The sequence below is a fragment of the Microcaecilia unicolor genome, chromosome 12, assembly GCF_901765095.1.
Source record: "Microcaecilia unicolor chromosome 12, aMicUni1.1, whole genome shotgun sequence".
Taxonomy (NCBI): domain Eukaryota; kingdom Metazoa; phylum Chordata; class Amphibia; order Gymnophiona; family Siphonopidae; genus Microcaecilia; species Microcaecilia unicolor.
In genome coordinates, this window is record NC_044042.1 from 63,387,821 (window position 1) to 63,403,316 (window position 15,496).

Sequence of the window (15,496 nt, forward strand, 5' to 3'; positions counted from 1 at the left end):
ATGAATCTCTTCATAAAGGTGGTTAATAAAGCCCAATAAATCTCAAAATGGAAAACAGCCACAATAAGTAGGCAGACAATATGAAATCTCAATCCACAGATGTTTGGAAGCTTTCATCCCAATTTTGAGGAAAAAGTTTAAAAGTCTGGCATTTTAGTCAGGCTTTTGGTACAGGTCCATAGTCCACTGGTATTGAGTTACAATGGATTCTACTGGACTGTGCTGGTGAACTTCGGTAGGTACGAATGTTTTAAGAACCATTGGGATAGGCTAACTGTTGAGGTATTAACTGATTCATTTTAGGTACTGTATGGATTGATTTTTATGACATATTGATTTATTTGCCTTATATATTGGTTATTTTATATGACACCCTGACATCTTGTACAAGGCACTATATCAAAACTAAATAAAATAAGAGAAGGCTGTAACAAACAAGCAAAAAGAGTACAGTTCTCCAGATCCATATAAGGCACAGAGGGGGTAATTCTAAAGGCGCTAAAATTTACTCACTGAATAAGAACATAAATTATTATAATACCGGCATATATGTGCATCTCTTCCATAAAGTGTATTTTACAGGTAGGTATACATATGGGCAGAGTATGGGTGGGGCACACAATTACACATAACTGACAGCATACTATAATTTATGTGTATTTCAGGAATTTAAGCACAAGTATTTACTCTAGCTCCATAGCTCCATGGCATATTTTACCTGTCACACTAATATTCTATAAAGAAAAGTAGGCAATTACCTTCCTTTCTAGAATAGGTACCACAGACGCTCTTTATGTGCCTACATATAGATGCCCTATTATAGAATTGTCCTCAGAATGTTTAAAAAAACTATTAGCTAAATACTAAGGCTGTACTGAATATTTGTATTTGATTTGATTCGGCCCCAAATACGAATAATCTAGGACTCTACTGTGCTAAATCCTACTGAAATAAACGCTTGATCTCTGATTTCACATTACGTCTTTTATTATTTGTCAAGTTAAAGCTCAGTGCCCATTATTCGTATTCGGCCGAACAGTAAAATGCTCTACAAAATGCCCTTGGGGAAATCCTATAACTGGGTGCCATGTGTTAGGCACCCCCATGGCACACGCTGAGCACCAAATTCTATAACACCTTTGTGCGCTTAATCCATGATAGAATACCAGCACCAACCACTTACACCTGGTCAATGGTAAGCATAAGTGAAAAATGCATTCCTGTAAAAAGCTACAAAAATAATCTAGCAACTTAACTAGCAATATAAAAAACATTTTTTAAAAATCTCTTTTTTTATCATCTCAGGCATAAAAACAAAAAAACAACAACAAAGTAAACCTTATAAAAGCCATAAAATCATCGCTGAATTGGTTATTGATCTCCAGCCAAACAGAACAGTAATGAACTGGAAGCTTTTAGCAATCCTTGGTGAACAGACATATGTCTCTACCATAACAGACTACTGGTCATCCCATGGAAAATTTTACATTGGGGTGACTATCAATCCAATGGATAGAGTCTTTAGAGAGGAAGTCTGCTTGTCTGGCCTTAGACTGAAGGGTTCACACACATTTGACATTCTTGTATCAGTTCTTGAAGATATTCAAACAGTTTGCCATCAGATGAAAAATTAGAGCAACTTGGTGAAAGCCTTCTTTGTAATTGGACAGCATGGTAATAAAATAAAGGAGAAGATGCAAGTGATGAATTAAATAGCGCTACTTATAATGCAGATGACGACAATGATGATGACATGGTATTCTTTGTTATATGCAACTCTAGAGTTTCAGAGATGCTCTCAATTAAAACCAGCAGACCCAGTCAGAAGACATCAGTAATACTGCAACTTGACCCGATTTGAAGGAACTTTTTATCAGACTGAACAATCCACATTCTGCTAGTGCAGTTGCTGAAAATCTTTTCAAGCTGTGCTGGATTAATGACTCACAAGCACATTCATGAGTGACAGTCATTTTCAAAAATTTAGTTTTACTAAAAGCAAAGTGGATTGAATTGTAGGGCAATAAAGTTGTTGGGATAAAAATGTTAATAGTTGCACACAATGTAGTTGCGGTACTTTTACTTTTTTACTCAAAAAGTATTGTATGATATTAGGCAATAACTTTTTTTTAAACTTTCACTTAAGTTTTTAATGTTTTTCACTGTACTTTTACTTAAGTATTAAAATATACAGTAATTTTACTTTTCCTTAAGTATTCTGACCTAGTACTTTGAACAACACTGATCCCCAGTACTCATAAAACAAGTGTTTTTCAAAGGTTTCTGTTTGCAGATGACGTTCAAGTGATTATGCCCTGGGAAAGTGATATAAGATAGGTCTTAGAGAAGGTGAATGGAGGATTAGTGGCTACCTCACAGTGGTTAGCAAAGAAACAGTTGGGTCTAAATGTTTCAAAAACAGAGATCCTATTGATTGAGGACAGAGATAAGGAATAGACTGGATTATTGGTTCATCTTGCAAGGACAGACACTTTGATCTGAATGTGCAACAAATATTACACTTGTTTTAATTAAAATTCCTTGATTTTTTGGTATTGCTTTTGTTTTATAATGCGGTATTGCTTTTGTTTTATAATGCTTATTGTCATATTTACAAACAGTATATATTTTGATATTAGTTGTGACATTATTATTTGTTTCATGTAAATCTTGTACACCACATACAGTTACAGTTTATAACTACCAAGTTCTATGCGGATTACAAAGCCAAGAAGTTCAGACAAATCCTGACGAATTACAATTTACAGTAATACCAAATATCAGTTAAGATAATAAAAATTTCCTAACAGAAATGTTTTTAAAATAAAGTAACGTTCTTAATTGGCCTGGCAAAGTATTCAAGATCAGAGCTGCTGAAACGAGAAGTTGGTGGAAAATACCAATTTCAAATGGGCATTCTTCAGACTTGGGTATTGTAACAGTAAAAGATTTTTAGATACCATAAGTCTTCCAGTTGCTAGAAATCCTATTAGTTCCAACATATAAAGTAGAGCATTACCATATAAAATATTGTAAACCATTACACAAAGTTTAAATTCAATGCAAGCTTCCACTGGTACACAATGTAGATATGACAACATATTCCTGATCGTTCACAGTTTCTTCATAATAAGAAAAGTTTTCTTAGTCAAAGCATTAATACGTAACTTTGGAGATAAAGAACTAGACATAATAACTCTTAATTCCTTTAAACTCGTTTCAAATTTAAAACTAGGATTACTCAACCTGAAAATGTTGTCATTCCAAACATCTGAAGTTTGTCCAAACAATAAAAAAAACTTAGTTTTTTTTTTTCTTTATTCAATTTTAAGCGGCAAGACTTTATCCAATTCTCCAACAGATCAATACAATCCGCCACCTATATATATATATGAATACAAGCCCTATGTGACAACATACACATTGTAGGGATAATTTTATACATCTTTTCTAAATGTACAGTATGTTTTTGAATTTCTGCACAATGACCAACAGATAAAGGCAGACACCAAAGGCTTGTGGACTCTGTTCTATAACAGCACCATGTAGCCTTGGGTCTTCAGTATTATAAATGACAACGCAATGGGGACTACACATTTCCCTTCCATGTGGACTGTGAAATTATTTTTGACCTGTTAATCTCAAACTTTGAAAAACATGAGAAAAACACTCTATATTGTAGGTACACCAGAAACAGCAGAACTAAACTGCTTTGTATTTCACAAAAGGTGACATATGAAGCATAAACAATAAAACTTAGAGAGACACCTTAGACTAGTCTGATAGGACTAAAGGAAAGAAATTTAACATGTAAGAATAGTTTCTCCTTCCGTAGCTTTCTTATCAAAGGATGTAGTAAAGCAATCTTCATGAAGGGTGGGACTCTGAAACCCCTGCTCAAATCATTTTTACTCTAAAAATAATCTGACCTCATGGACTCCATTGAGGCAATTGTGCTTCACTAGTATGAAGAGACAACTTGATCATTGCTATACAAATCTGTACAGTACCTACTGGTCACCTCTTTGCTCAAGAAGTTGCCAACTTGTAGTGGAATATGTTGTCAATACCTGAGAAGGCTGCTTTCCCTTCAAAATGAAATGTGAAAAAGTTCTCTGTAAGTTAATGGGGAATAGTAGCTTAGAAGCTACTTCATCCTTCCTTACCCTTTGAAAAAGAGAACCTATAATCTGCAGATTCCAATATCATTAATTAGATGAAGATTTATGAGACGTGTGCAACATAGCTAGTCAATGTAGTGATATAAACTCATCTGCACAGTCTACTCCCTGAAAACGAGGGGAACAGAACTTAATTTATATGGAAGGAAGACAGTTTCTTTGAAGGAATCATCCTGAACAAAAAAAAAAAAAACGTTTGCCTTAGAATAGTCAAGATAAGGCTTGTATTTGGGGATTCTGCAAGGCAACATGATAGGCTAGAATAACAAGTCAAAGGAGAAACATTTAAGCATTTTCTCACAAATTAAATCTATTGCACTCTCATAGGGAGAAACTGTCCTGTCAGTGCATCAAACTCCATAAACTTGCCAGTTCCTAACATATTTATTTATTTTTTTATTGGGATTTATGTATACCGCCTTTATGAAGAGAGTCACCCAAGGCGGTGTACAGCAGGTATAGTTTAACATAAAAAAACTTTACAATTTTGTTAACAGCATAATAGTAAAATAACCAATATGTTGAGCAGGTGGAATGTTTCCTTGGTTGAAGCAAAGTGGTAATCACTTCTGCGGAATATCCTCAATGCTTTAAACATAACCTCTTAGAGAAGCTGTATGAGAGAGAATATAACCAAGTGTTCCATGAATATTGGTTCCTGACCAAGACCACCCCAGATTAACCCCCCAGTCAAGCCCTAACAAACCCAGCTTATCAAAAGCAAATTCAAATAAAAGGACCACAGAAAGTAAATTGCAAGAGTGCAGCCTAGCCCTCAATTCTTTTCCAACACCTGAAGAATGAGGAACCTACACAGTGGTAACTGCTAACATGAGATCCTATAGCGGAAATCCCCATTTTCCTATTATAAGAGCAAAGGCCAAGGGAGACAACCCCTAACACTTTCAAAGATCTAGCTACGATTACATTTTAATGTCCTTCTTTCTCCATCTTGCATAAATCCCAGTCAGGCTTTAGGCCTTGTTATAGTACCAAGACAGTCTTGACTACCTTAGTATCTGATTTTAGGAAAGCAAATCAGTCTAGGCTTAAGTTTTTAGTTATGCAATTTGATATGTCAAGTGCCTCTGACCTCGTTGATCATGAATTGCTTTTAGGCCTGATGGACCAATTCAGTCTGTGTGGGAAGGTTCACCAAAGGCTCCACGGCTTCCTAAAATCTAGATCGTTATCAGGTGAAATTGTCGTGTTCTCTCTCATCATATTGTCTGACTGCGGGGTGCCACAGAGCTTGCAACTATCTCCAATCCTGTTCAATGTTATGATGGATCCGTTAGGTGAAAGACTGGAGGCAGTGGAGTTCTGCACTTCTATTTATACGATGTCACAATCTATAGCCCTTTCAAGGCTGGTCTTCCAGAAATTGTCCTTAAGATTAGGCTTAGTCTTGATTTGTTGGAATCCGGGGCTTCTGAATTTAAGTTAAATAGAGATAAGACTAAATTTCTTGTGGTAAACCAACCCCCTTTGACTGTACCGTATATAATAATTTTACCATTGACGTGTGCTACCCCCTAGACACTACACTTAGGGTACTGGGTGTATTAATTGACAGTCACCTCACGTTCGAGCCTCAAGTTTCCTTAGTAGTGAAAAAATCCTTCAGGTCTCTTTGGAAGCCGAGGAGAATCTGATCGTATTTCTCGCCTGTCATCTTTAGGCTGCTAGTTCAATCCTTGGTTTTAACTCAATTCAATTACTGCAATTTCATCGATGCTGGATGTAAGAAGGGTATCTCAAAATGGCTGCAAACAGCCCAAATACAGCAGCTAGGCTTGTCCTCAAGGTATCGCGTTTTGATAGAGCCACTCCGTTATTATGCAAGCTGCACTGGCTGCCCATTAAAACCAGGATTATTTTTTAAAATTATGAGTTTTTGTGGATTACACATGCATCCCTTAATAACTATTCCCCTACGCAATATAACCTCTGGTTCTAGGGACTACCTTAGACTTCATCTGCCAGATTGCAAGAGAGTGTGCTATAAGTTGGTTCACTCCACAAACTTTATATACCTATAAAGAGGTGGAACTCACTGCCAATGGCAATCAAGGGTCAGCCTGATTACTTGGTATTTCACAAAAGACTAAAAAAAAAAAAAAAAAAACCTTTCCTCTTTGAGAGGTTTCTACCCATTGATGAAGTGTGTTAGATTGTAACTGGCGATCAATGGTTTATAATTTAGTTCTTATTTGTACTACTCTGCTCTTACTGGATATTTTGTTTAAGGTATTGTAAATCTTGCCTGTTGTTTTATTTATTGTAAGCACATTGAACTTGAGTATGTTCGGGATAATGTGGGGTATAAATGTCAAAATAAACAAACAAACATAAGCTACTACTGTGGCACTGACAGAAACCAGTTTTACCAGAAGTCATGCAGAAGCTGGTTGAAGGCTTGGAACACCAGATGAACTATTCCGAGTGAAGCCGAGCAGTAGGCCAAGACATCTTAGAATGAGACCATGATCTCTGCACTACTCAACTCTGATGGAAAGTTCCCAGCCTAAGAAGGTTGCCACTGTTGCCACCACTATGCAGCTGGGGCATTACGATGTCACTACTGGGAACAGACTGCAAGACTTCACGCTAGCTCTCACTTAAGACTCCAAGGCAGGTGACAGTTCTGAGAGCGCCAACCCTTGACCAAGAAAAGACATCTGAAACAGCCTCATGTGGCCTCGAGCCTAACGACCAGAATAATGGTAGCCTCCATAGAAGTCCAGATATGCATGAAATCTCCTAATCAAGGAACTGTGTCTGCAAATCAGCAGGATTTGGTACATAACTTCAAGACACTTTGTGGAGGGAGAAAAACACAACTGTAAAACAAATAAATGAATCTCACTCCCAAATACTCTAGGTCAAGAGAGGGATGAACTTGGTATCGTGAAGAAAGAACATTTATCCTAGGGTGTCATCTGCCCACTCGTTTGTATTTTCTGGAATGAAACGGTTGTATATGAGATTGCACTTTAATCTTTAGTCCATGGAGGCTACAACCACCTCTTTAGAAATTGTGCTCGGCATGGATGATAGACCAAAGGGTCTTGCTCTGCACAGAACATGCCGAACCTTATCTTCATTCCTAAGAGCTTGTGATGTAGCAGCCAAACAGACATATTTAGATAGGCCTCCATGAAATCTCCCCAACAAAAACTGAAACTATCGCACTTAAGGTTTGGTTTACAATCTTAAAATCTGGAATGAAAGGCACTTCTCTCTTTCAGGACTAGGGGATTAAAGAATACCCCAAAAAATATACTTTATACCAGTCTTCCATTAAGAGTTAAAATGTAGTGCCAAGAAGTGTAGAGTGATGCACTTCGGGTGCAGAAACCCAAAGGAGAGATACCGGATAGGAGGGGAGAGATTAGTAAGCTCGACACAGAAGAGCGACCTTGGGGTGTTGGTGTCTGAGAATTTAAAGGTAAAGAAACAATGCGACGGCTGTGGCCAGAAGGATGCTAGGCTGCATAGAGAGGGGTATAACTAGCAGAAGAAAAGAGGTGTTGATGCCCCTCTACAAGTCGTTGGTGAGGCCTCACTTGGAGTATTGTGTTCAGTTTTGGAGGCCGTATCTTGCTAAAGATATAAAAAGACTGGAAGCGGTGCAAAGAAAAGCTACAAAAATGGTATGGAATTTGCATTGTCAACTATACAAGGAGAGACTTGCTGACCTGAACCTGAACTCGTGAATAAACTACTAGATACTGCACCAGTCACAACAGACAGAAAAGACACACCAGGAGCAGACAATCTCGCGAGATACTTCAAAGAGAAAATCGTACAATTGCGACTTAAAATATCTGAACCACCGACTATGCTGAACTCCTTGATTGTCTAGACCCAGACCCTGGTGAACACCCAGCAGACAGAACCTGGACCAACTTTGAGACATTATCGGAGGACACCATCTCCCAAACGCTCAAAAGATTTGTCAAATCTCACTGCAAATTAGACATATGCCCAAACAGCCTTATGACATCTGCCCCCCAACAATTTATGACAGACCTAACGAATCACTTGAACCATATGTTACAAAATGGACTCTTCCCGAAGGAGAAAGGAAACATTATACTCACACCCATACCCAAAGATGCAAAGAAAAGTGCTAATGAACTAACCAACTACAGGCCAGTAGCATCCATTCCCTTAATAACCAAACTAACGGAAGGGATGGTGACCAAACAACTCACAAACTACTTAAACAAATTCTCAATACTACACGACTCCCAGTCAGGATTTCGATCTAACCACAGTACTGAAACAGTACTAGTTACTCTCATGACTAAATTCAAACAAATGATTGCAACTGGCAAGAACATACTACTTCTACAATTTGACATGTCTAGCGCCTTCGACATGGTTCATCATGGAATACTACTACATATTCTCGAGTACTTCGGAATTGGAGGTAACATTCTCAATTGGTTTAAGGGGTTCCTCACCACACGATCATACCAAGTGACATCTAATTCGACGACATCAGCCACATGGGTACCTGATTGCGGAGTTCCACAGGGATCCCCCTTTTAACCAACTCTATTCAACTTAATGATGATACTCTTGGCCAAACTACCATCAAACCAAAACCTCAACCCATACATATACGCAGACGACGTAACGATCTACATCCCATTTAAACAAGATCTAACGGAAATTTGCAATGACATCAACCAAAGTCTACATATCATGCATACACGGGCGGATGCATTTCAGCTGAAACTCAATGCCTAATACTCACCTCTCAACATAATACGAACAAATTCACCACCATTAACACAACAAAACTGAATCTCCCAGTCTCGGACACCCTAAAAATTCTTGGAGTTACCACTGATTGACACATAACACTTGAGAACCATGCGAAAAACACAACCAAGAAGATGTTCCTCTCAATGTGAAAATTAAAAAGAGTAAGACCTTTCTTCCCAAGGACCGTCTTTCGTAACTTGGTACAATCAATGGTACTCAGTCATCTAGACTACTGCAACGCACTCTACGCTGGCTGCAAAGAACAAATAATCAAGAAGCTTCAGACAGCCCAGAACACTGCCGCCAGACTCATATTCGGTAAAACAAAATATGAAAGTGCTAAGCCCCTACGAGAAAAGCTACACTGGCTCCCACTTAAAGAACACATCACGTTCAAAATATGCTCCCTAGTTCACAAAATCATTCACGGAGATGTCCCAGACTACATGTCAGACCTGATAGACTTACCACCCAGGAATGCAAAAAAATCATCTCTCACATTCCTTAATCTTCACTTCCCCAGCTGCAAAGGTCTAAAATACAAACTAACGCATGCGTCAACCTTTTCATACCTGAGCACACAATTCTGGAATGCGCTGACGTGCAACTTAAAAACGATTTATGAACTAACTCCCGCAAACTATTGAAGACCCATCTCTTTAACAAGGTATACCACAAAGATCAACAAACGTGAACTCCTCCACATACATATCCAGAATTGTCTTATAATATCTGCTTGTTATACTACTATCGTGTTTTATCACTATGTTACCCAAGATCCTTCTGTAATACTAAATGTCTATTTTCTTATATAATTTCACTATTCATGATGTATTGTAAGCCACATTGAGCCTGCAAAGAGGTGGGAAAATGTGGGATACAAATGCAATAAATAAATATACCTTGGAGGAAAGGAGAAACAGAAGTGACATGATACAGACGTTCAAATATTTGAAAGGTGTTAATCCACAAACGAACCTTTTCTGGAGACGGGAAGGCGGTAGAACTAGAGGACATGAATTGAGGTTGAAGGGGGGCAGACTCAGAAGTATTTTTTTCACAGAGAGGGTGGTGGATATGTGGAATGCCCTCCCGCAGGAGGTGGTGGAGATGAAAACAGTAATGGAATTCAAACATGTGTGGGATAAACCCAAATAATTCTATTTAGAAGGAATGGATCCTTCTGCTCAGTGTGCTGCTGCGGCTAGGAAAGCGAATAGAATGTTGGGTATTATTAGGAAAGGTATGGAGAACAGATGTGAGGATGTTATAATGCCGTTGTATCGCTCCAGACAATTGAGATGGTTCCAAAAAATAAATAAATAAAATTGACTGATTTCCATTTAACCACACATTTACACAGGAACTTTAGAAGAGAGGGAAAAGAAAAAAAAAAAAAAAAAAAGAGAGCTCCCACCTGCCAGCTGTACAACAGCCAGTCTATTTAATAAAAAAAAAAAAATCCTTTCTTCTTCTTTGAGTTTCTTTAGTTGGGTCAGGAAAACACCCCAAAAAAACCACACCTCTTTTCTTAAAAGACAAACCGCAACAAACAATCATGGTCAGAGAGCAATGCCAAAGTAATAACCAGTTTCAGAAGACTTTAAAATATCAAAAATTAAGGACATCAGTTTCCAAATGTATTTTTGTTACATTTGTACCCAGCGCTTTCCCACTCATGGCAGGCTCAATGCGGCTTACATATTGTATACAGGTACTTATTTGTACCTGGGGCAATGGAGGGTTAAGTGACTTGCCAGAGTCACAAGGAGCTGCCTGTGCCTGAAGTGGGAATCAAACTCAGTTCCTCAGTTCCCCAGGACCAGAGTCCACCACCCTAACCACTAAGCCACTTCTCCACAATTTGGGTCCGCCAAAGTTTTTAAAGTTCTCTTTTCTGTTACTGGCAGATAGTAAATACGGGAAATTGATGGCAAGGGTGGCCAAAGGCAAGATGCCCCCCAAGGCCGAAATGCTGCCTCCCCGTCCTTCCTCCACCCCGTTTGCAGCGTTTACCTTGTTTCGTCACGTTGCAAAAGCCAGCGATGGCAGCAATTCTCATACGCTGCTGCCAGCTCCCACCTCTTCCCTTTACTGAGGTCACCTGAGCCTCTGATGAAACAAGAAGTTACATCAGAGAGGTGGCCGCAATAAAGGGAAAAGGCAGGTGCCGGCGCAGGGCAGCACATGGGAATCACTGCTGCCACTGCCAGCTTTTGGAACGTGACAAAACAACAAGGCAAACATTGCAATTGGGATGGAGGAAGGAAGGGGGAGATGCCGCTCCCTGAAGAGTGCTGCCTGAGGCCCCCACCTCAGGTGGCCTAATGGTCGGGCCAACCTGACTGGTGGTAGTGAATTATCAGGAACTTGAAGGATCTCCTTCAAATAGCAAGTAAACATTACTCTAAGACAAACAAGCAGAGCCTGCAAGTGCAAAGTGATGCATGTGGGAAAGAGGAACCCGAATTATAGCTACATCATGCAAGGTTCCACTTTAGGAGTTACGGACCAAGAAAGGGATCTAGGTGTCATTGTTGATGATACGTTGAAACCTTCTGCTCGGTGTGCTGCTGTGGCTAAGAAAGCAAATAGAATGTTAGGTATTAGGGCTCTTCAGCTTGGAGAAAAGGTGGCTGAGGGGAGATATGATAGAGGTCTATAAAATGAGTGGAGTTGAATGGGTAGATGTGAAGCGTCTGTTCACACTTTCCAAAAATACTAGGACTAGGGGGCATGCGATGAAGCTACAATGTAGTAAATTTAAAATGAATCGGAGAAACGTTTTTTTCACTCAATGTGTAATTAAACTCTGGAATTCGTTGCCAGAGAATGTGGTAAAGGTGGTTAGCTTAGCGGAGTTTAAAAAAGGTTTGGATGGCTTCCTAAAGGAAAAGTCCATAGACAGTTATTAAATGGACTTGGGGAAAAATCCACTATTTCTGGGATAAGCAGTATAAAATGTTTTGTACATTTTTGGGATCTTGCCGGGTATTTGTGACCTGGATTGGCCACTGTTGGAAACAGGATGCTGGGCTCGATGGACCTTTGGTCTTTCCCAGTATGGCAATACTTATGACCTCCGGACAGACGGAGTAAGGCCAGACCACCAGAGCTGGGGCTATGCAGAACCTGCGACGCTCCGAATGCAGTAATGAAGCTATGCTTGAGCTGCAGATAGAAAGTCACGCTCACCAGGCAGAAACAAAGCAAAGGGCGGTAGGTAGAAAAGAAGCCCCGCCCGACGTGGGGAGATGGCGCAATGTTCGAGCTACGAAAGACTACCCAAGCTGGATCTATGGTCCACCTCCAAAGATGGGTCCAACCACCCATCCAGGGACAAGCAACAATAGGGCCAAACACTGAGCAAGAGGAGAAACCCACCGAATTGAGCAAGAAGGAGTTGCACAGCAATGCACAGACAGGAAAGCAGGCATATAAATATAGAACTCCCTCAGCCATGAGAGAATCACGACTCAGCAACAACCAAAAGCCGAGATGACCCCACCTGCACCCTAAAGGGAGTGAGAAAGACAGAGAGTTGCAATCTCCCAAAGGAGGAGGTAGCTCTCAGCCTTATAGAGGATGGCACACCATAACCCCCAAGAGAGAACGGCACATCCCAGGCCAAATTCACCAGGGAGGTTGGAACATGCCGCTACAGCACACAAGGTCAGCTGGTGTGGAAAGTCAGAAAACGGGGAAAACTCCCAAGTGAGAGAGACATCTGTGCCCTCCCACGAAAAGAGGGGTGGCAGGCAGCACGAAGCATAGGCACGCTCAGCCCCAGAAACTCAAGCCGAAGAAGAATCCAAACAGGAACAAGAGCAAGTACCACACAGATTACAGCAGAAAATGGCATTGCCAAAGAGAAGCATGCTGCACGACTAATATTCCGCTAGTGTCATTATGCTCATATTAGCCCTCTCCTCAAGTCACTTCACTGGCTTCCTATCCGTTTCCGCATACAGTTCAAACTCCTCTTACTGACCTATAAGTGCATTCACTCTGCAGCTCCTCAGTACCTCTCCACTCTCATCTCTCCCTACATTCCTCCCCGGGAACTCCGTTCACTGGGTAAATCTCTCTTATCTGCACCCTTCTCCTCCACTGCTAACTCCAGACTCCGTTCCTTTTATCTTGCTGCACCATATGCCTGGAATAGACTTCCTGAACCGGTACGTCAAGCTCCATCTCTGGCCGTCTTCAAATCTAAGCTAAAAGCCCACCTTTTTGAGGCTGCTTTTAACTCCTAACCCTTATTCACTTTGTTCAGAACCCTTATTGTATCATTCTCACTTTAATATTCCCTTATCTCTTGTTTGTTCTGCCTGTCTGTCTGTCCTAATTAGATTGTAAGCTCTGTCGAGCAGGGACTGTCTCTTCATGTTCAAGTGTACAGTGCTGCGTACGTCTAGTAGCGCTTTAGAAATGATAAGTAGTAGTAGTAGTAAGAACTGGAGTGTCTCAAAGACGGAAGCCTGGAAAACAGCCAAGGGTCCGAGCCCAGAACAATCAGCACCTGGCTTGCAGAGGAGAGAAATCCTCAGCGGCAGCCAAGGAGGCATCCCCGCAGCCACCGTCTGACACTCCATCCCACAGTTTACACCGAAAAAGGAAAAACTGTGTGACAAAGAAGAAAAGAACTGAAGCAGCGCCCAGAGTTGAAAACTGAAGACCTCATGCACAGCACCAGTACACACAGAGACTGCAAATCCAGCCGCAATCAACCAAGGAAAGAAAGCAAGAGATGGTCCACACTGCCCGAAGGCGGGAACAGCAGACCCCAAAATTCTCAGAAGACGGGAGAACTCCATGTAGTCGGGCACAGCCGAACAACCCTACTGCACAGGGATCACCAACAAAGAGAACGAACCCATGTCAGTTAGAAAGTAATGCACATTGGAAGAGGACTGGCCCACGGGGGGGAATACTCAGTAAAGTGCGGGAAGAAGGACTGAAAGAAGTGCGCCGCAAACAAAAAGGATCCACTACCACAAATGGCGACAACAGAAAGAGTGCACTGTAGCTGCAGACAGCCAGAAACAAGCCTGCGACTGAAGCGCCCAAAAGCCCGCCAAAATGGGCGCTGCCGTGACAGACAAAAACCAGTCATATCAGCACCAAAAAATAGAAACCAGAGTCCAAAAGCAGAGCTTAAAAGTGCTGCAGTCCTTTTTTTTTTTTTTTAAACCCAGAGGCTCCCAAAAGAAATAAGAACAATAGCTTATCTCACCAACACAGATGACTCTGCAAACAGAAGAAAGCAAACATACTTGCCCAGCAGGAGAAGGAAACAGAAGTATGCACTTGCCATATACAAGCCTGCAGAGCTTCAAAGGCTCCAAGAGAGCCTAGCTGGCAAATGAAGGACACAGTTATCTTAAATAAACTCAAATTCGGGTACCAGCACACCCCTTGCTCAACCATCTCCAGCCGAGCTAAGACAGGAGCTAGTCAGCCATCACCAAGAGAAGCTGCACATCCAACAACCATCAGCTAGGAGACAGAGAAAATACTGAGCATTCCTGGCTGCACGATACCCTTAAGGGGTGAAGAACCTGGAACTATTTTCTCTGTTTCCTTCCACTAGTGGATGGACATAACCCATTGGTCTGGACTGATTTGGTATTGATGGTAAGGAAAGATATTTCACAGAGTCAAGAGACATGTGACATACAATAGGTTAGAAAAAAACGAAGTAGAATCAGTGATATCTGAAAAATATTGCTTGTAAGCAAAATAAAATTAATCAACCAGGGAGAGATTCTGGACTGGTCTGATAGGACTAAAAGAAAGAAAGTTATCAGGAAGATATAACTTTTCCTTCCATAACATTCTATCAGACCAATCCAGATAAGCAGGATGTAGCACAGCAGTGTCCCCAACATAGGGCAAGACTAAAAGATCTAAATGCTCAAAAAAAAAAAAAAAAAAAGAGAGAAAGCGTTTTGCAAATAAATGCATCATTAATCTCCCCAGTCTAATAAACTGACAGACTAAATGACACAGCCTTAGCAGTCCTTTCCAGCTGCAAAGCTGGTGTAAATTTATCGTGTATTTTCTACAGATATGTATGTAAATTAAGGAATTATTTACATGTGTAAGTGCAGACTTCACCCATGTTCTGCCCATACTCCACATCTGTGTATTATTTATGTTTTATAATTTAGTATTGTAAATCACTCAGGTGGTTATTCCCATAGGCGGTATACAAAAGTTTTAAATAAAACTTGAAACACGCCCAGAATGAATGTAGTGCCATGAAACTTTTGTGCACGCTTTCACCCTAGCTGATATTTTGGTCACTTATGTACATAAATGACAAATACCTTGAAGACATGCAAAATAACAATACCAAAATATTCATGAAATTCACTGCTTGCCTCAGCGGCGTAATCCCCGACCCGGCAGTGGAATTGTAATTCAGATGAGAATTAATCTAAAAAAATGAAGGGCCCTGTTTACTAAGATGCGCTAGCGTTTTTAGCTTGTGCTTATAATGCTAGAGACACCCATATATTCCTATGGTTGTC

General features: G+C 40.4%; 1 protein-coding gene across 4 annotated transcripts in view; it reads right to left on the reverse strand.

Moving 5' to 3' along the window:
- Positions 1-15,496, reverse strand: part of STT3A (STT3 oligosaccharyltransferase complex catalytic subunit A) — an 87,700-nt gene that overhangs the window by 67,051 nt on the left and 5,153 nt on the right. The gene's annotated exons all lie outside the window — the stretch shown is intronic.